This window comes from Anas acuta, chromosome 6, assembly GCF_963932015.1.
Source record: "Anas acuta chromosome 6, bAnaAcu1.1, whole genome shotgun sequence".
Lineage (NCBI taxonomy): Eukaryota > Metazoa > Chordata > Aves > Anseriformes > Anatidae > Anas > Anas acuta.
In genome coordinates, this window is record NC_088984.1 from 272,503 (window position 1) to 293,464 (window position 20,962).

Genomic DNA, 20,962 nt, shown 5'->3' on the forward strand with positions numbered 1-20,962 from the left:
GTTGCTGGGAAAAGAATAAAGAACAGAATGGAAAACATGTAAGCTACTGCATTACTTCAGGTCACCCCGTGTCAAGTAGGAGAAGAAAAAGTAAACAATACTGAAAGGAATCATCAGTTATGGAATGTTTTCCATATAAGATGAGAGTAAACAGTTGTCTTCATCTTGGGCTATGTGACCAATTGCTAATAAACTCATACTTGGCATAGAGAAAGTAAATAAAAAGCAAATTCTGGACATTTCAAATATGACTGAAATAAATTATTAGAACTAAAATCTCCCAGTGAAACAAAACCCAATATTTTGTTAACATAAAACAAGAGCTAGTGCTTTCCATATGATGACTGGTTAAATTGCAGAATCATCCTTGGATGCTGTAGTGACGAACATTGGAATGTACGTAGAATGATCAGGTAAGTTAATATAAGGTGTCTGTCAGTGGCTGCTGAACAGTGATTCAAATGTAACGTTACGTTTGTGAAATCATTATACTTGTGATTTCCGAGTGGAGGATTTGTACCTTCATTCAGAATTACTGTTGCTGTTTATATTGTTCTTACAGATGTTAGTGCAGTCTTTGGTAGCTTGTGTAGATGAATTAATAGATGCCAAAATATAAAAATACATATATGATTCTAATGACTACTGAGACCTTGTTTTGGTTCTGTTTTGTTTTATTTTGTGAGGGATTGAACTGTAAACATCTTTGGCTTGTGATTGTTTACCATGTTTCTTCAGTCATCTCTAATTGTTCTATCCTTCAGTTTTGTACTCTTTTTGCACTGAGTTTGTTAACATGCATTCTTCCATTAACATGGTACAGAGTAATTTTATGCAATGTAATTTCAAACCTTACAGATTTTTCCCATATTCCTTGTCTACTCTGTACCCATGTGTGTCTGTCTGTTAGGTATATCACATGTGAGGTCATTAAGAGGTTTGCAACGCTTGTGAGCTTAGTCCCCACCCAGGACATTCCAGTATTTGTTTACCTTCTAGAGAACTGGACTAGTTGATCTTTGAAGGTCCCTTCCAACTGAACTATTCTATACTAATAGCTCCCCATTTTCTGAGAATGGCTGAGGTTGGAAGGCACTTCTGAGGATCATAGGGTTCAACCCCCCTGCCAAGCAGGATCACCCAGAGCACCTTGCGCAGGATGGCATCCAGGTGGGTTCTGAATATCTCCAGAGAAGGAGACTGCGCAACCTCTCTGGGCAACCTGTGCCAGCGTTCAGTCACCCTTCCAGTAAAGAGGTGCCCTCTCATATTGAGATGGAACCTCCTGTGCTTCAGTTTGTGCCTGTTGCCTCTCATCCTCTTGCTGGGCACAACTGAAAAGAAACTCTCCATCCTCTTGACACCCTCCCCTCAGATATTTATACCGATGGATGAGGTCTCCCCTCAGTCTCCTCTTTTCCAGGTTAAGCAGGCCCAGCTCTCTCAGCCTGTCCTTGTTTGACACGTGCTCCTCATCATCTTAGCAGCCCTCCTCTGAGCTCGCTCCGGTAGTTGTATGTCCCTCTGGTACTGGGGTGCCCAGAAGTGGGCACAATACTCCACGTATGGCGTCAGCAGGGCTGAGCAGCTGGGGAGGATCACCTCCCTTGACGTACTGGCAACACTCTTAAATTAAGCCCAGCGTTCCCTTGGCGTTCTTGGCCACAAGGGCACGTTGCTGCCTCCCTCCCAGTCAGCCAGCTGTCCACCAGGCCTGCCAGGTCCCTCTCTGCAGAGCTGCACTCCAGCAGGTCAGCCCCCAGCCTGGACTGGTGCTTGGGGTTTTTCCTCCTAGGTGAAGGACCCTGCACTTGCCTTTGTTGAACTTTGTTGAACTTTGTTGAACTTGAGGATCAAAGGAGGAAGGTGCTCAGAAAAAAAAAAAAAAAAATCAGCCCATGAAAAGGCAAAGTTAAAAAAAAACAATCAGACCAAAGGAATCCCTTATGTTTTGCAGTGTTGTACTGGCAGAGATGTGATTGCAGTTTTGTTCAATCAGAAGCCTCATTTCTTTTTTGTTTTGAGACAGAGGCCAAGTTTAGCAGGGACTGGGTAGTACTCACCCTGAGAGTACTGTAGATGTAATCTCCGCTGCCTGTGGCAACCCAAGACTGAGCTGCTCAGAAGGAGAAAAATGGAGAGAGAACAAAAGCAATTCCTGTTCTAAAATAGGAGCCTGGGACAAGCCCATCTATTACGGTGCCAGATTTGCATGAGCAAATGAATGAGGACTATGCATATGACAAAGTGTGTGTGTTCTTATGTGGGGTGTGTGTGTGAAGGGTTTTTGCTGGGTGATGAATTTTCATGCTGTGCAGATTCTTGTATAAATTAAGAGTTTGATGCTCCAGATCATACTTCCGTAGTTATTTTTGCAGACTTATTTTTTGACTTTTCTCCCTCTGCTTCTGATTTTGTAGTTTATTAGCATTTTGGAGTACTTTTTTTTTTTTTTTTTTTGGTGGGTAGCACTTCTACCTAAGCTGTTGTTTATCCTCTCTATTTGTTTTTCCTGCTGCCATGTGAGTTGCCATGGGAGCAAAAGCAGAACTGGGAACCAGCAGCCAGCAACTGAAGTTGGAAGGATCCTGGCTTAGTTTCTCCTTCTCTTTCCATGGGAACAGATGTTCTAGAAGGGAGGATAATGTAAATACTTAAATTACTTTGGCAACTCTCACTTACCTTTTGTGAATCATCTGACATAGAAAAAGAGCACTTAAGAATGACGTTTTCATTCTGAACGTCAGGGCAAGGCTGTGAGTAGTCAGATTAATGTGTCAGTAGAAAATGTTGGAAAGCAGCTACATTTTAGCTTTTGGGTAATGATTTCAGGATTTGATACATAAATGTGTTCTGTTAAAAAAGATTGTATGCCTTTCCATTAAATCCTAAGCCCAAACATTGTGGACTATGCTGCATGTCTCCAAAAATGTCTTTCAGTTATGGATTTAGTTAACTTTCGGTAGATATAAGTAAAATTTAGACCAAACTACAGAGGTGTCTTATAAGCAAAACAACATGTGCTTTAGCCAAATACAAGATTCTAAAAACAGTGACATGCAATCAAAACAATTTCTGTTGAAATGTTGTGTGAACAAATGTGTGGACCATGGACTGTATTCTTCTAGGCCTCAACTGTTAAGTCAATCCTGGAGTAGTTTTACAAATTCCTAGAGCACTGACTATGTTCAACAATTCTATAACTGCTTAAAAAAAATTACAGGGGTTTAAGAGAACATTTGACACCATAGACTATTTGCTGTGATGACTTTGGGTAGTTACTGTTGTTTGACAATTGGAGCTGATTATTCCTCAGTTTTAGAAAATGTATTTAAACTTCGGATAGTGTATAGAAGGTATTTGTGTGTATTAGCATATTTAAATATTGGGACCACAATTGCAAAAAGCAATTTTTTTAGTATGCATCATATATATATATTATAGTCAAAATACAGTGAGTTACATATTAGAGGAAAAAATTGAAGCACATCTTAAAAAACAAACAAAAAATCACACACACACAAATCTATCTTTCTGCATATGCTATCAATATTTTAAAATTGCAGTTCTGTATTTGCATAACAGGTTTTTAAGTCCCAAACTGTCTGACACAAAAGGTGCTGACGTGAAATGTTTTAAAGAGGAGGAAAATTTTGAGCGAGGTTTTGCAAGCATGTTGTTAAAACTTTGTTGAAAAAAGGAGTTTTATTTTTTGTGAACATATAGCTCATCTTTAAATAAAGCTTTGTCTTGGATGTATTTAGAGACACTTTTAGCAACTTTAAAAGAAACTTTCTTCAGTGTAGTGCAGAATTTTAGAAATGGTCATGCTGTGAAACTACTAGCAAAAGTGTTTAAGGTGCAAAAATGGGTTACTTAGCCAATACAAGTTCTTTCACTTCTTTGGTAAGTAATTGTTAGTAGTGCAGTAATCCCAACTGTTATATGAATAGTACCAATTTCCTGTAAATTATGACTTAAAAAATGGTAGTCATCTTGAGGACTAGGTTGTTGACATTACATTAAATGGAAAAAACTGTTATCCTAAAGACTTAGGAGTATTGCAACTAAGTGGCAGTTAAGTTCAGTTAAATTAATTAATGTTTGGCTGGAGTTAGAAATAAAAATGATGGAGCTACTTATGTCCTGTGGGGCTTGCAGTAGCTGAGGCATGGAGTTTGCATCTAGTTTAGAGCAGGCCTATTGCATCTTTACCCATTCAAAATAAAATAATAAGAAGAAAAATAAAAGGGGACAGCAAAAACTACTGGATTTAAACAATCTTCTAATTACCGGTATTTTTGTTACTATGAGAAAAGTTTTGCCCCACTTACACTGAATAACAGTAGTCAGAAAAAACCGAGAGTATTTTTTTTTTTCTTCCCCTCCCTATTCTAAGCAGATGCCGAGTTTAGCACACTCCTACAAACAAACAAAGCCCAACTATTCCCAGAGAAAAGTGTTAGAGAAAGCAGGAAAGTAATCATATGTGTCTGCTTATCCAGTGAATATAGTACTTGAACTGTTTTATATGTAAAAGTTTGGCTTTGTGTTCACAGTATTCGCATTGTAGTTCTTAATGATGTCAGGAACCATCCCAATTAAAAAGCTAATTTTGATGTATTAAAATGGTGTTAAAAAATGAAATGCTCTGGAATGTTGATTCTACATAACGTAGACTTTTGAAAATCTTTAAAAAATTTTGTCTTGGATGCGGAGCCTTGGAGCTGTAGATTAACTTGTGTTTACACACTTTACTGTAAACAGGTTGATTTCAGATTTTTTTTTAATGAAATGGGACAAGTAATTTCTGATAAAATCCAGAGGCTTGCTATTTACACAGGAGATTCCTTCGTGACCCTTTCCCCTTTGAATTGCTTGTTGCCAGTACATGTGCGATGATATGATCACACTGGCTGTTCACCAGTTTGTCCATGTGCTTGTTCACTCCATGCGGTAACTTCAGTTGCAATTCATTTTCAACTGTAATTGAAAGTGGGATGGACATTCAAAGATAAATTTCTACAGTCTTGTAGAAAGACACGGAGCTTTTAAACCTACCAGCTGAGGAAATGGTAGGCAGGATTGGTGCTACTTCTGCTCTGCCCAAAGCAGTTCTGATTCATCAGTGTCTGTGTGCTGTCCTATGTGTGAATCTACTCCACGACCGCTGTCCTTGCCAGGTGGCTTGTCTTTCTTGGGCAGGGTCTGGTTTATGGCAGTACAAAAGTACGAAGGACCATCAAAGGAGCGCTTTGCTCATAGGAGATTTTTTTTTTCTCACACCTCAAAAGTTGTATGCCTTTAACAAAACCTGTAGTAACTGCAAATTTATTGTCTGTGGCTTTTGCTTTATACCTTCTTACATGTGTTATGTGTATAACAGAGAATGTGGATATTAGGTATTAAGGTTTGCTTTTTGGATCAAAATACTTCTTTCAGATTACCTTTAATTTGTTGTGATTTTTTAATTAAAACATGTAGGTGACTTTTAGGTAACATAATTAGAATGATAGTTACATATGTAACTACAAACAATAAGCAAACAAATATTTCTGTTGGTGAAAATTCCTTAGAATCATTGCTACATAAGTTCATGTGTATTTCTTACTGTGGGCACAGATACGCTCCTGTGAATCACATTGATTTGTTATGTTTTCATTCCAGTTGTACCTAAGAGAACAAACGTTTGCACTGATGTGTAGGAAACAAACTTGACTTTGTATGACATGTGTACACAGTTTTCCATAACTTTCATTTCAGTTGAGGATTTTTTGGAACCACAGTTTGTGTGCTTAACAACTACCTGTAAAGACTGATTGTATGGTTAGTATATGGACAGCTGATTGCAGTTTCATCAATAAAAGCAGTTTTTTTTTTTTTTTTTTTAATTTAGTTCAATGTAAATGGAAATCACAGGGCTTAAAAAGGCATGTAGCAATTACTTAATGCAAGTGAAGTTTGTTTTTTTTTAAGTATCTATTTTAAGTATTTTTTTTTTTTTTTTTTAAGGACTGGGTTTCAGTGGAGCGATAGGTCATACTTGATGCATTTCCAAGTTGTAAACTGTAAACCTGATTAGCAAGATTCAGACCTGTTTGTCAGACATTAAAAAGCCTGTGCGAGTAGCAGCTGTATTACAGTATGAATTACACTGGTTCATGCATGTGGCAATGACTAACTGCTGTTGACGTTAGAAAAGGAGTCATCATACCATTGCTGAAAAACAGGTTTCAGTATTTAGATTACAGAAGTTAGATGCAATTAGACAGGTATATTTAACTAGTCTCTAACAGCATAAGTGTGAAAGAGAAGGACTTCAACTTTACAGGACTTTTTTTTTTTTTTTTAACAAGTCATTTAAATTACCTTTTTTTTGTTGTTGTTATTATTAATAGCAGCCAATGAACTAATCAGACATAGCATTGTTTAAAGAGTATGGTCTCTGATACATTTTCAAATGAAACACCAGGTGTCAGGTTATAAGGGGTTTGTGGATAAACTGAAAGCAAGGGAGTTAAGTTTTAAACAAATGTAAATCTTGAATGCCTTTCCTTTTACATTACAACCAGTTTGTTTGTAGAAGAAACTTTGTTTATCTCAGGCTGGATATCAGGAAAGAGGTTCTTCACTGAGAGGGTTGTCGTGCACTGGAACAGGCTCCCCAGGGAAGTAGTCACTGCACCAAGTGTGTCAGAGTTTAAGAAACGTTTGGGCTGTGTGTTTAGTCATATGGTGTGAATTTTTGGGTAGGGCTGTGTGGTGCCAGGAGTTGGACTCGATGATCCTTATGGGTCCCTTCCAATTTGGGATATTCTATGATAAAATTATTCCAGAATGGATTATTATAAAATAGATACAATTTTCTATGCATATCCAGATATTAAGATGTTAAGTGATGAGATATAAGAAATGTTTACCATTTCTACTGACGTTTGTTCATGTTAGAAGTGGTTTGAACTGCTTTAACAGCATAATTAAATCAGTGCTGAACAGTAGTAGAAGTTTCATCCTTTAGTTCAAGCTCTAGCCTTTAAGAAGTGAAAAACCAAAAATACTCTAACAAGAAACGTAGGATATATTCAGAATACCCCCAGCTTGCGACTTCGCACTCCATTGTGTTCCACAGTGATCTCTTCCAACGCTTTTAGTGCCATTTCTTTGCAATATTTTCTCTTTCTGTTGCCGGGCAGACAACTTTCTTTTACGAGTTCATAGATTATCTTGTCTTTCTTTTTCTTCGCAGAAACCTGTGTCAAAACTGTTGTTCCTCTGAACCTGAAAACTCACCAGGAGAAAGTACTCGTAAGCATATTTTTGCACAGAAAGAGTAGGGGAGCAGAGAGAAAATCATTACAATTGTCTGAAACACAAAGCTATAGTTCTTTTGATCAAGTGGTCATTAATGAAGTCTTCAAACTTGCTGTAACCCATGCTGTACCTTGCTTTCTGTTATCAGAGGCCAATCCATAGCTGTTGTACTAGAGTAATGAAATTAACTTAATAAATGAGCAGTTTTAAGTTAAAATTTATGGCTACCACTAGTTCTTTATTTTTAGATTTATTTTGTGCATACATAGTTCACCACTTTTTTTTTTAACTTGCCATTCCAAGAGGGCAGTATAGTTCTCTTGTGGCCAAGAATCCCATCATCACTTCATCAAGACATGGCTGCTGGGAAAGGAGAAGAGGGCGTATGGGGAAAAAAAAAAAACACATTCTCGCTCCTGTCAGCTGAGACCATTGCTCTTGCGTAATTCTCTAGTTCTTTTGACTAGTACAAGACTAAATCACTGATTTGCTTTACACGCCCAACTTCCATGAAGTCTTGTAGTCTGTTTTTGTTCTACAATGCTGTCAGTGGTTTTTGTTCAATAGTACAGTGGAAGAAGTTTTCCGATAGTATGGAGAAACACCCGTATGCAGTTTCTGTTTCTTGGAGTTAGTGGTTATTATAATTCCTTTTGCTGTGGGAAAATCCTAGTGCTATTTTAAATATAGCTAAATATGTGTTGAAGGACAGAATTGAAATTTGTCAGAAGTGTGGAATTCTGTGACCCATTCTGGTCTTCCAGGTACAAGGAAGATGCGGAGCTACTGAAGAAAGTCCAGCGAAGGCCACAGAGATGAAGAGGGACTGGAGCACCTCTGCTATGATGATGAGAGCAGGGACTGTTTAGCCTGGAGAGGAGAAGGCTCAAGGGGGTTCTTATCAGAGTATGAGTTCCTGATAGGAGGGAGGCAGCAAAGAAAGCAGGATTGGTCTCTTTGGTGGTGTGCAGTGACAGGACAAGAGGCAGTGGGGACAGAGTGGAACAGGAGGCTCCGTTCGATCATCAGGAAACACTTGTTCATTTTCACTGTGTGGGTGATGGAGCACTGGCACAGGTTGCACGGGGAGGTTGTGGAGTCGTCTTCCTGGAGACCTTAAAACACCCATCTAGAATGTGGTCCTGGGTACCCTGCTCTGGGTGGCCCAGCTTGAGCTGGGGTTGGACCAGAGGCCATGAAGCCAGAGGCCCCTGCCGACCCAGAGCATTCTGTGAGGAAAAGTATGCTAAATGAGTCCAACTGTACCTGTAATACCTTCCTGACCAGGTATTACAGAGCCATGGTGTAAATGACACTGTTGGTTAAGTTAAAACAGTACGTGATGGCTATTTAAGGGAAGGGAAGTATCTCCTTATCAGAAATACGGTTGTTGTATGTCTGTTGATTCTTGTGTAGCATGCAGATTCATGCATCTGGCTCTGGTTGCATGTTTGCTTCTTGGTTTTCTCAGTGCCTGTATTTTGCTTGCTAGCAGGGGATGATGTTCTCTGTTCCAGGGTGTTGTGTAGTAGGCTCAGCTACTTAACTCTAGCAGGGTTTTGTGGCTAGGAAGCCCTCTGAACCGGATTTCACCCACCAGCATAGGTTTTCTCAGGTCATGTATCTTAACACCTGTGTTTATCATGTGATCTGATAAATCAGCTAAGTATGCCTCAGGGCTCTTGTTATGTTCCTTGGCAGCTGGGGGCTAAACAAATGAAGGTGTCTGTTTGTGCTATCATTTTTTTCAGTGATCCAAGCTTTTACTTTGCATTTGATAAGATTGATGGGTCATGCATTGACCTGTGTGAAACTTTTTTTCTTGAAAGCATAATTGTTAGTTCAGAGTTGTTGTTCTAGTTTGATAAAAACATGTTTACTAGTTTCATTTGATGGTTGTAATTCCACCTTTTAGTAATCGATCTCTATTTCTTCACATATAAGGAACATACAAAGCGATATATAAGCATACAGTGATTTTGAAAATAAGGAAAATGAGTGTTTAATAAGGTAGGGGACAAAGGTAACATTCAAGTTAGTCTACAATCTTCAGTACCTTTTTTTGGTCAGTTCAAGTGAAGTGAAGTTCAGAAAATAAATAATACAAAGAAATAAAAGTGCAATCTGTCAGTAATAACACCTCATTTTTACATCTTTGGTTGTTTCATAAAGTAATGCTGCCTTCATTACACATATAACTAGGAAATGTACTGTATGATTCCTTATCTTGTAATTTTCACTGTGATTAGTAAGTGCAGTTTTCCAATGTAAATGTAGTAGAGACATAAACCAGTACAGTTTGCTACAATATTTGTTATTTAAAATATTTTACTAAGCACTATTAAATGGGAATGAAGATGGAATATTTGAATTGCAAAAAGGTTATTTTATCATCAACTTCTTCATATCCTCTTATATTTTTCTTAAGTATTACTAGTGTTTAGCTTATATTAGTATGTATTTGTTAATCACAACTCCCTGTTTCACTCAGACGTGAATGTGTTTCTTCTGTAGTAAAACCAGCAGACTACATGGTTCTTGAGGACAGAATTGGAGACTACATATCGTGAGATACAGAAGAGGGAATCTGACAGTATGTTCTAAGGATTATGCAATATGTAAAAGAAGTGTTGTGCTCTGTTCTGTTTTGTGTGACAGATGGCAGTGCAGGAGCCTATGTTTGTCACCTGAAAAGGAAAACCAAGAGCTGTAATCTGTAGTGTTAAACAGTTTCAGTTCTCTGTTGGTTGGCTCGCCAAAGAATATGTGTATTTGCTGAACTTGGTACTGTGCTGACTTAGTTTGTGGTGATAGCAGAATATTCCAGTCCCTAAAGTATTACACTCTAGTGCCTAAAGAAGATAATAAATTGGGTGAGGGAATATAGAGTTGTAATCGATTATATGTGATCTGTAACCTGTATTTGTAGGCAAAACTTGTCTTCCAATTTCTAAAATGCTCTTATGGTTAAATCAATTCCTGTTTTTTTCTTTTTTTTTTTTTTTTTTTCTGCTGTGCCTGTAAAAAATGTATGGAATGATACATAGTATATAGCATCATATTAGAAGTATGTAAGACTGTTTCTTTTGAAAACAGTCTCTTTTTTTTAAATAGTCCTCTGACTAATAGGTTTTTAAATATTTTGCACCACCTTTTTTTTTAAAAATGTTTCTGTTGTGACTTGTTTTTGAGCTTTGTGAAAATATATTGTGTGCTTCCTGCTTCAGATCATGTAACTTAGGTATTTCATCTGAAAAATGTTATTTTTTTTGTATGTATCAAGCATCAAGAGAACAATTACAAGTTACATGTACCTGTAAAAAAAAGTATCTGTGTTTCTGTCTTAAAAATACTGCTTCTCTGTTAGATTTAGATTGACTCTCTAGTGTGGGACACAGTGAGGGTGATCTTTTCATAAGATCGTAAGATACTTTAGGCTCTAAGTGGTAGCTGATTGTATGTGCTTTCAATGAAACATTGAGAATCATAGAGACATTTAGGTTGGAAAAGACCCATAGGATCATCAAGTCCATCCATCAGCCTAACGCTATCAAGTCCAGCACTAAACCATGTCCCAAAGCACCATGTCCCCATTTGTGTCTCAGAAAAAAACACGTGTCTCTACCCCCAGTGGTTAATTTTTTAGACTGGCTAGTAGTGCAATATGCAAAATAATTACTTTATATTTTCGGCAGACATGACTGTCTGTGTTAATACTGAAGTTGAGTCTTCCTGTTCCATCCATGTTTGTTGCAGTTGATGAGATTCTAGAACAAATATGCAATCTCAATATAACAGTCAATTTTTAAGCAGAGGAGAAAAATAAAGTCCCTCCTAATGCATAAAAACTTCGGCTTCTTTGTCATTTAACTCAAAACTGATGATAAAGTAAGTGTGAAATGGTAATTCCTTTACCAGAAGAACTTCATAATTCTTTTCACCTTTCTATCTTCCATTGATCATAATGGCAGGAGGAGGAACATTGCTGTATTTTTACTGACTGTTCCTCTTTTCAATTTGTATTTGGCGTGGCAGTTGGAGTTGTTAATCAACATGTCCCCACTGGCTTGAGAACGGCCTTGACATCATTCTTCTTATCTGTCAAATGTATGGAAGTGACACACATGGGAGGTTATACGGAATGGCCAGCACTTTTTACTCATAAGTGTGCTTGGCTTATCTCTGTAAGTGCCGAGTCAGAAGCATTCTGTCATGTCTGTGCAATGTGGGAGTCAATGAAAACTAATTAAAGGATGCAAAAGCCTTTCAGCATTTTTAGATGGGCTTTGCCAAAAGATCATTTTTTTTTTTTTTCCAAGTCTTGAGTCTCAATCAAAATTCCTAATCATGATGTAGACCGTCTTGTTACTGCTGACATCGTTGCTTTCATCTATCATAGCAGTGAAAGGTCCTGATGTAGAAAGGTTCATGGCCTAACAATTTCTGATGTGCTGACAGAGCTTTGATAAATAAAGTCTCAAATTTGAAGTTAAGCTTTTGTGGCTTCTTGCACTGAAAGACAATTAAGCTTGTTCTTCACATAGTTTTTATATAGATTTTCAGCACTCAGAAATCAGATTGTGTAATTGCTCCAGTACCAGCATGAGAATTGTTAATAACATTTTAAAAATATTTGAAAATGGTCAAAGAAACAAATCTAAATTCACAAAGGTTTAGGGGGATAGATAACAATTCAAAGACTAATAAGGAATGTCTGTACAAGGTGTTTACTTGACCATTATTAGACAGTCTTATCTATGTCTATGCAAGTGGATCCCTGGGCCTAGAGAACTGAATATAAGAGATATCTCCAGCTATGTAGATCAAATTACTTTAATAAAAGAAAGAGGAACTGTGTTCTAAAAGCCTCAGTCTTACAATTTGTGGCCAGCTTATAGTCTCTGTGTGCAGTGTTCCACCACCTGACAGTCTGACTTGTGTGTTTCCTCTATGTCACAGATATAGTTTGCCTACTGAAGAAAGCAAGGGTCAAAGGGTTTCTGTGGCTTCTGATTTAATAAAATAGTGCTAGCGTATTCCCAAGACAAAGGTGGCTTCTTGAGACTAGGACAATCATAAAAATGGGCAATCTCCATATTTTTCTGCTCCCAAAGTGATTTCCTAATGAAAACTAGAGAGGTTATGTATGTAGTCTGCTTCCATGGAGATCTTCGGAAGCTGCTTGGATGTGGTCCTGAGCACTCTGCTCTGTGTGTCCCTGCTTGAGCTGGAGTGTGACCAGATGGACCCAGATGTTCCCTCCAACTTAACCGTTCTGTGTAACTGGCCTGACCAGTGTCATGCTTTTTTTCTTTTTTTTTTTTTTTCTTCTCATCTGTGCTTTGCTTTCCCTTTTCCAGATCTTTTCAAATTTTCCCCTTAGTTTCTTCGTCCTTTGTTTCATCTAACTTTTTATGCTATTGTTTCTTCTCTTCTCTTTATTAGATATTTTTAAGCATTAATTGCCCAGAAGTATTTTTTGGGGAAAAAAAAAAAGTCATTTATGAGTTCTACAGATTTGAGACATAATTGTGCAGCAGTGTTGTTTTCTGCTTTATGGTCTAATGATACCTTATCCAAGAAAAGGTAGCAGAGTAGATGAGTGATGTTTAACTGTATCAAACTAAAATAAGAGATTTTAATGTTTAGTGCAGAGGAACTTTCCCTCTGATTCATTTTCATAGAATGTGCTTACCAGCATAGTTGTATGTAGCCTTGCAACCAACCATAACTTCTCCTGATGTAATTGCAACTATATTCTAAATTGCCGTTAATGTGAACAATAGCTTTGCAAGGTGACTGGCTACTCATTGATCTTTTTAATTCCTTCAGTTCCAAGTGTTTCAAAGCAAACCTAACAACAAAAACAAACAAAAAAACACACCAAAACCAAAAAGACCTACAATGACTCCCTCCTTACATGAATTAATTAGAAGTTTGTATTTAGTTGTCAATTAACAAAAGTTACCTGTTTTGTGTCCTCATGTTGATAGAAACCTCAGAGTTGACTGCATGCATGTGTTTTCCTGAAGTCTTCCAGACTACTGGAATTTGACTGCAGTCAAATTCATTCCTTTTATGTTCTCTCTGTTTTTCCAAAGTTAGGATTAAGGTAAATGCCTTCAGTTCCTGCTGCTTCTAGTAGTTTGTCGAATGCAGGTGAAGAGTGCTTAGTATGTGATACAAGAATAGTTTAAGTGAGAAAAGAGGGCATTCTTTGTGAAGAGATGGTAGATTTTTCTTCTTCAAACCTTTAATGGAATAAGGACTATATGTACACTTGCAAATGAGTGGAAGAACAGGGAGATCTTAAAGCAGTTTGTGGTCTTGAGTTAAGGTTAGAAGACTTTGGAACTTGACAGTATTGAAGACAGTTTGCTTTTTTTTTTTTTTTTTTTTTTCTTCCCTGCTTTTCAAGTTGTATTATTCCTGTTTAGAAGATACAGCAAGAGCTGTGAAGAGTTTAACCAACAAACAGTTCTGCACGGCAGAATGATTATGTGATTGCTGTGGTTTTATTGGCTAACTTACTGCCTCAATGAATCATTAAATTCAATGTGAGATCTCTGGATGGGATGCTTTTTGTGCACTGGCTTTAATTATTCTCTTATATCATTATTCCTTTATGAACATACTGATAAATCTTCATCTGGAATACAGCATCCTTGTACTTCTTTTGTTCCAGGATTATTCATGTTCAAGTAAACAAAACTAAAGTAGGTGACAAGAACAGATTGAAAGGAATTCAGAAACTTACAGGAGTTGTAAGAACTTAAAGTAATTTAAGTTTAACGTGACGAAAAATTGAGAGCTTGCATACTCCTGCCATCTAGCCCACAAACTAAAAGAAAAAACAGCAGTGCGTACTTCCATTCTGCAGTAACTAGAGTGAATGAAAATTGTTGGAGTCAAACAAATGGAGTTAAGCTGATGAATGCTTCCAGGCTGAAAGACTGGAGTACATGAAGATGAAAGGAGGAGGCTGAATTTCAAGATGGTGTTTGATCACTTACAAAAAAGATTGCATGCTGTGGAATAGGAATTTGATTTGATCTGGGAAATCCTTTCCAGTCCAGTGCTTAGTGCTAGTACACTGCTTTATAAAACTGGGGAGGTTGGAGGAATTGCAAACACGTAGATCCCAACTATATAAGTTTTTAAAATAAATTTTACCTGGAATCTAAGCTGTAAGAGAAAGCATTTGGTTTCTAGTACTTAAATATGTTTTCTAATGCCCAATCTTCACTAGCACTAATAGACACATTGCTGAAATCTGCTACTGGAGTATTACTGAACTCCTGTTGAACTACCAAGTTCCAAAATCACAAAGAATATTTTTGCTTTGGCAGATAGCTTCTTTATAACAAAAGGGTGTTTCAAAGGTTGATGTATATTGAGATGAAATAATTTGTATTTTTGAAACATCATCATTGGTTCTCTACATTGTCTGTATTAAATTGGTCAGTACTGTTTGCTGTTCCCTGTTGTTTTTCTTATCATGTCATGGTTTTCATATATCTTATTAATCAATTGTGGTGAGTCCAGTGTTTTCTGTGGTGAACTTGCCCATGTCAGTTTGTCTACCACCTAAATCCCAGCTAGAGTCCATTGTGGTTTGGGGATGCAGGCAGTAGGTAAGTGGAAGATGGTTTTAAAAATGTTCTGATACTCTGTCAGTTGTCTAAACTTCCAGAGTAGACGAGTCTTGAACAACTGATGAAAACCAGGAAAAAATAAAACTTTAAAGCTCAGGTTCTGTGAACCTTTGTTTACAAGGTAACTAGAAAGAGTACAAAATCATTTTTTAAAAGAAAAAAAAATGTCTTTTATAGCATTTTTATATTGGAGAAAGAAGAAAGTTGCAGTCACAAAGGAAAACAAAAACTTCTCACCTCAAAGCTGTATGGTACACTTTTTGCAGCATTCTGCAGCGTTTGGGAATCTAAGTTTTGATTTAGTTGAGAAGATGCCATTGCCAGAATGTAAACCAGTTATCCTACTCTTGCATTAAAAAATAATAATAATAAAAGAAAATACTGCAAAGTGATAAGTAACAAAGGTGGGAATTCACCCTACCCTGTCTTCCCACTTAATTCAAACCTTAATTAGCTCCGTTTATATGCTAATATTAAGCACAGGAAATTTTTTCTTTACTCTGTAAACATTGAGGTAATAACACAGAAAAAAGGATTAGGTGACGTTCAAGTTTTACATAGTTAATAGTCAAATTAAAGGAAAATATTGCCTATCCACTTTAACTGTCCCTGCAGTGATAAACAATTTGCACACCTGTGTGTCTGTATAGCCTATGAAACACTTTGATTGTGCTGGGTTGACAATGGGAAATCTGAACATAAAAGATGAAGTTTACAGTCTGCTTCTTCAGGCGTTCTTTACATTTCTGTTCTTTCTTTTAAATATTTGACTTATCTCTACTGAGTGTAGAATGTTGACTTTCTGTCTTTAGTACCTTTAGTAGTTTATTTTTAAATTTGCAGTAGCATTTTATTTACCTTTAAATATAGTTTGCTTTATACTTTGTAGTCAGTTTTAAAAAGAAATCTGAAAAATAAATCACATTTTTTTTTTCTGATGGACCTACAGTAAGTGGAACAAAAGAAGTAATAACACGGAGGAAAAAAAATAGTTGCAAGGAGTTATATTACTGCAGAGTTAAGTGGTACAACCTGAGATTTCCACGTTTGTGTGTATGCATACTTGTCTCAGAAGAAAATATTTATTCTGAAACAATGTTCCTTGGTCCTCCTTAATACTTCTTTATTGCGCAGAAATGGTAGTGTTTTGTAACTTCCTTAAGTTCTTGCCAGATCACATATTCATTGTTGAATTTTAGCTCAATTTTCTGCTTGGTATAGTATTTGTATACTTAAGGCAGCTATTTACTCTGTACTTTGGACAGTAGGGCCAAAACAAGTCTGTATTCTTTTAATCAGGGAAAAGAAAAATTTTGGAATACTTAGTGTTCAATTGCTATTTATAGAGATAGATGCTTCTTTTGTGTCAGAATATTAAATTTAAAGCTTCAGTCTTGGTGTATATCAGTTTAGTATGAGTTAGTGTGAGTTTCAGTGCTCATAGTCACTTGTAGTCATGTTTTCAATAGCTTGATGTATAAATAAAAGATGAGGCTCTTTTCTCAATAATGATTTATGGCTGTTTTTCTTTCTCTTTCCTTTTCTCTTTCCTTTTCTCTTTCCTTTTCTCTTTCCTTTTCTCTTTCCTTTTCTCTTTCCTTTTCTCTTTCCTTTTCTCTTTCCTTTTCTCTTTCCTTTTCTCTTTCCTTTTAAATGGTTTGTCTTAAAAACCTCAATAAACAGAAATCTGGGTTCTTCCTTGTGGTTGCTACTAAATAGTTCTCATATTTACATTTTATCCCGCTAGTGCAAACTCTTTACTTGGTCAGCTAATGCAAATTCAGTTTTGAGTGAAGCAAACCATGAGGATGGCCTCTAGAGGAAAGAAGCACAAACGTGTTTGCAATGATTGGCATGGCATTTAGTTATTACAGCATATGTATGCTGGCGATCAAGTTGCACAGTGTTCTAAAAGAACTGGCAGTAAGTTTTAAACTGAATGGTGGAAATGTGTGATAGGCAGCTGTAAAATACTGAGGTAAAACCCAGAGCTTATCAAAACCCTTATCAAAAAGATGTGCAGTTATTTCTACCTCAAATACTTAACTTGAATCAAGTTATCTAATCCATTCTATTTGGGATGATCAAACTTCTTGCATTTTGTAGTAGGAGTTTAAATTAATTTTGAGTCAAGTCTGCTATGTCCTAAAAGAAGCCGCAACACTGCCATGGCTGAATCCTGCTTCTCTTCTGCATTGGTTTGGAAACTTGTTCAACTGCAAAGTGAAGAGTGAGGTGACTTGATCAGATGGAAGATGTCTCTCCAGGCTACAGACTGCTTTATTGCAGTACATCTCAATCTCCATTATAACTGGACGTTAAGGAGAAGTGTTACTGAATTCCTGAGAGTGTGACCAATATATTCAGATGGATTTTGATACTGTCAGAATATAGCATCGGTCAGAAGTAATAACATGAAAAGGAAAAAAGGAGTATTTTCAACTGAAATGCTGTCAGTTAAAATTCACAGCTGGGTAAAGGAATGCTTCCGTAAGATGTGGAATCTGGTTCCTGAAAACGTGTACAAAACTTGGGGCAGCTAATGCTGGTGTTTGCAATTGATGCATCTTGTGCAGAATCTTGAACTAGCTTTGAATTGGCTTGTGTAAGGGTCATCAGTGTAGAGGTGGCAGTACGCGACTGCTCAGAGGCTGAAGGAAAAAGCAGTAAATAATTGAATATTCTCCTTTAGCTGTGTTATGTGCTGCAAGAAGATGGTTAAGTAGTGTTAAGCGTAGCTTAACGTTGGCTAAAAATAAGCTGAGCCGTAAGTAGTGATTGTAGTGTGAATATAGCCTATTTATGGGAGACTTCTTTGAGAATTTATCAAGTGGTGTCATCTATTTTGTTTTCAGCCTTGATTTTACGAGAAGCTACATGTCTTGCTATAATTACAGTTTATGAGGAGTAGCCTGAACATTGTGTTTATGATAGCCCAGTTTAAGATCATAGAGCATATGGACGGCGTGGACTTCATGGTATCACCTTCCTTGCCCCCATGTGTGTTTCTTATATGGTCTGACTTGATGTCCTTTGTGATATTAGTCCTCTACCTCTTCTCCGCCATTTCTTCATGTCTTTGCATATAATATGCAAATGTCTGATTAGGTCTTGGAATGTTAACCAAAAATTATCATACTGTTTCCTGACCATCTCTTCTTCTGATCTAATCTTCAATCTGTAACTATTAGGAGGTTTACAGTTTGGAAGTCCAGATTTTTGCTAGTGTGGCAAGTAGTGTTCTCCTGAAACGTTTGTATTTCACAGGTTGCATCTATTACACGTTGTATAGCAAATAGAAAAAATATCAGCCGCGTGTTTACATGGGGAAAAAAATTCAGGGAAGAAGGTGATCCAAGTGCTGAAAACCTATTTTTAGTTTTAATTTTTCAGTGACATGTATTCATTTTGTATTTAAATAGAGATGCTTCTAAATTCTCATTGCATGGATGGAATTTGAAATGCTTGTGCGTAAGAGCGTCAGTAATGGAATGAAATAGTGTCTCTGTATAAATGAAATTGAAAAGGCCCATTGATTTCAGTGAGGATGGAATTCTATTTGCATTTTAACAGAAAGATTCCTTTGACTTATTGTGTACATCGAAGGGGAACATATTGTAATATATCCACAGTTTAGTAAGGGTGAAATAGATACACATATTTAAACAACTGATTTTAACCAAAGAGTGTGACTACATAACATTTGCCTTAAAGTATTCTTGTTTTAATGGCTTCATATTTGGGTGTGTTAGATAATTACAGAGTTTTCAGTGTACTCAAAATATTTTATAGTTTTTTTTTTTTTGAGAAATTGTAATGTTCTGTTGGATGTGTCTTTGTCCTTGTAAAAGTTACTTGATGAAAGTATGATTCAGTTGATCATTAATTGTCTTCTGTTTGCAGCTTGCAAAACAGCAATGTCACAGAACTGAACACGTCACAGTAAGTATGCCATAGCAGTAAGCATTCTGATAATTTTCTGAATAGCACAAATCATACTGAAAAAAGTAAAATGTTATATAGTCTATGGTTTAGTGCCAGATTCTGCATCCAGGTCCTGATTTAGCAAGTCATGATTTTTAGTTCATCTGTGTAATTACGTTTGTGACTTCAGTCTTGGGTAGGTCTTTAATCAGTCCATGGTTGCACTTTAATAGCAAGTGATCACTTTTATGTAGGAATGAAATGTAAATATGGTAAAGTGTAATTTTCGATGTCTGACTTAATGAATTGAGAGATTTTGCTAAGAGTTTTCATTCCAAAATCAATTTTACCAACCTAAAGAAATTATTTTGAATGCTCAGAGATCTAGTATAATAATTTGCAATATAGTGAATATGAATTATCTTATTTTATCAATAGATAGCTTATTGGACTTTTAGGAATTGAAGAGTTTTGCATTCGTATCAATTTACTTTTTTTTTTTTTCATCATTAGACGTAAGCCCTTTTCCGTACTCCATTCCTGTGCTTTAGGCAAAGTTAATGGTGAAATCTAAAATAGGTACAAAGACATTTAAACAGAAAGCCCAACTAGCAATGCTTAAGTGCAACTTCCAGGCACATCTTTTTACTTTCATTGTACTTACTGTCAGACACACAAAGTAAGAGAAAGAAATCTGTGTAGTTTTGAAATGTTTTTTTTAGGTTTATAGTTTTGGTGCTTCTCAATTAACCATTGATTCTTCATACATGTCTGTGGTAACGCACCCTGAAAATTGAAAAGAAGGTAATTAACTTTGTAAAAAAGATACTGTAAATTATGTTCAATGATGAGGTATGTCATTAGATCCCAGGCGATGTTGTACGGTACTGTGGAGTCTTACATTTCAGTAGAGACCTTCAGTCACTCATCCTAGAGGTAACTATGATCAGTAAATTTCAAATGTGCCCTGAAAACAAGGTAAGAAAAAAAGGCTCAATCAATAACTTTTAAATACAGATTAAAATACTTTTTAGGATTAAATTTAAAAGGCTCAGGTTTTCAAATTACTTCAAGTTTCATGCTTTCTGTACTTCATGCTTCAGAAAGAAGTTACTAATGGCACTATATGTGACTTGATACTGTATTGAGGAGAATACAGCATCTGAAGACTTCAGGGAATCAATAAATTCATTTGGAGAGAGTAGATCTGTCAAATAGGAAGAAACGTGTTTTTAAAGGTGGGGAAAAAAAGACGTGAAACTTGCTATAATGCAGTAGTACACTGTCTGCTCCGTAGAGTGAGCTAGTCGTAATGAAAAAGCTTTCTCTTCACAAAAAGCTGAAACCTGTGGTTTCTTTGTTAATGAGAACATCTTTACTGAGGTGTACTGAAGATGACACTTAGTTCGAAGCAACAAATCTCAAACGAAAGACTATTATGTTCTCAGCTACCCTGTGTCTGAAAAAAGCTGTGAAACTTTCTAGAAGCTTCCAGTTTTGCATGTTTGGGTTTGGGGAAGAAGTAGGATCTAATTAGTTTTTAAAGCTACTGTTATCTTGGGATTTAAAAATCTAGAATGGCTAGCTTTTTCTGACTTGTGATGTCTTATTTTTAAAAAGAATGTAATACTTTTCCTTGAGAAGGAGATTCATCCCCATTGAAAGTACAAATACACTTGACCATTGCTTCAGCTGAAAATTAATTTTCACACAGTACTTGAGATATGATATGGATAACACTATTAATTCTCTTTATAGTTTTAAGTAAACAATTAATGGCTATAACTAAACAAGTGGTTTAAGAGTAAAAAAAATCTGCTGAACAGAAGACAGTGTAATGTTTAGAGTAAATGGGAAGGAAAGAAGCGTTCTCAGAATCTGAACAGTATGATGATGGCGAGTTATTTTAATGGGTTATGTTTATGTTGTCATTATGGAAGTATTAGAGATTGGTGAATGCTACAGTTAGTAGAAGGATCATTATGGGTGATACCTAAAGTTTTGGAGTTTTTTGGGAGGGAGTGAAAGAAAAACAAGGATCGAAGAAGATGTTAAACCATTCCTAAATCATG

The 20,962-nt window shown here is 36.5% G+C and overlaps 1 protein-coding gene across 23 annotated transcripts in view; it reads left to right on the forward strand.

The window, feature by feature from the left end:
- BAZ2B (bromodomain adjacent to zinc finger domain 2B) overlaps positions 1-20,962 on the forward strand; it is a 130,302-nt gene that overhangs the window by 18,161 nt on the left and 91,179 nt on the right. For 2 of the 23 annotated variants that reach the window (XM_068686844.1, XM_068686845.1), the window contains 2 exons: positions 7,247-7,305; positions 18,870-18,908. The exons of 17 other annotated variants lie outside the window; for them this stretch is intronic. The gene's annotated coding sequence lies outside the window, so the exon portion shown is untranslated. The remainder of the gene's footprint in view (positions 1-7,246; positions 7,306-18,869; positions 18,909-20,962) is intronic. 4 more of the 23 variants (XM_068686846.1, XM_068686847.1, XM_068686842.1 and 1 more) reach the window with 2 other exon arrangements.